The sequence below is a fragment of the Rattus norvegicus genome, chromosome 2 (genome assembly GCF_036323735.1).
Source record: "Rattus norvegicus strain BN/NHsdMcwi chromosome 2, GRCr8, whole genome shotgun sequence".
In the NCBI taxonomy this organism is placed as follows: domain Eukaryota; kingdom Metazoa; phylum Chordata; class Mammalia; order Rodentia; family Muridae; genus Rattus; species Rattus norvegicus.
Window position 1 is genome coordinate 114,656,682 of NC_086020.1, and position 1,134 is coordinate 114,657,815.

Below are 1,134 nucleotides of genomic sequence, written 5' to 3' on the forward strand. Positions count from 1 at the left end.
TCAAGACCTCTTTTTACAAGACGAGTAGACCTCTCCAAAAATGTAATTTAAAGATAGGCGTTTGGATGGGGTACACCCCTGGAGGACTAGAACTCTGTAAATAAAATAGATTGAAGTAAGCTTTTCCTATGTTATAGTGTAGATGATGAAACAGTATAGTCAAGAGAGTTATATATTAGTATTCACTATTGATAAAAAGCTAGTTCAGATATTTTCTATTAGTCTGGAGTGCTTTACTTAGAGCTGCAAGCACTTCTAAAATCAGGCTGTCTTATAATAAATGTGTTTGCTCTGGTGGAGACACTCTTTAGATTCTTGGAGTTACAGGGCTAATAATAAAAACAAAATATGTTCTATTTGCACTTTCTAATTATGACTGAACTTGAAACCCTGGACATGTAATGAAGAATTAAACCCATGTCCAGAGACAAAATGACATCATCTGTACTTCTTGGATAAGCATTAGTTTGTTTTGTCCTGTGAAACCTCTAGAAATAAAAATAGAAACCAGTTGTTAGTCAGTCGGACCTGCAAGATGCCCCTGACCACCATGCCTGACTGGCTCCTCCCTTGCTGACTCCGTACCTCTTCTCAGGCCACCCTGTCTATCTCCAGGGCTGCCGTCTAGCAGGAAATGATGGGTAAATGGGATCGGTACACACTGCGTACCTACGAAAGACTGCAAAAGACTGTCACAGGGGGACTTACAAAGAGCAGCCCACGTCTTGACTGCAGTGGCGTTTGTAGAAAGCTGAGCATGACACAATCGCATTGGACTACATGATGCACACATGTTCACACAGGTGCACACACACCTGATAATTAGTGATGCTTATTGAAGCAATGTCAGCTTTCTGGTTTTGGTTTCATACTGTATAAGACGTCAGCACAGGTGCAGGGTGAGTGGACAGGCCAGTATATTCCCACGGGCCTGCTCGTTTATCCGTGGCTGCCCCCAAGTATTTTTAAACAGACAAAGGAATGTGTGCACCCCCACATGCTCCTCACCCACTGCTGTGCTTCTCAGCTTACATCTATCCCGCCTTGCTTCATTTGAACCCATGTCTCCTAGCCCCTTCAGCATGCGCTCTCTCTGAAGCAGTTCCCGGTGTCATATCATTCTTCCCACAAACA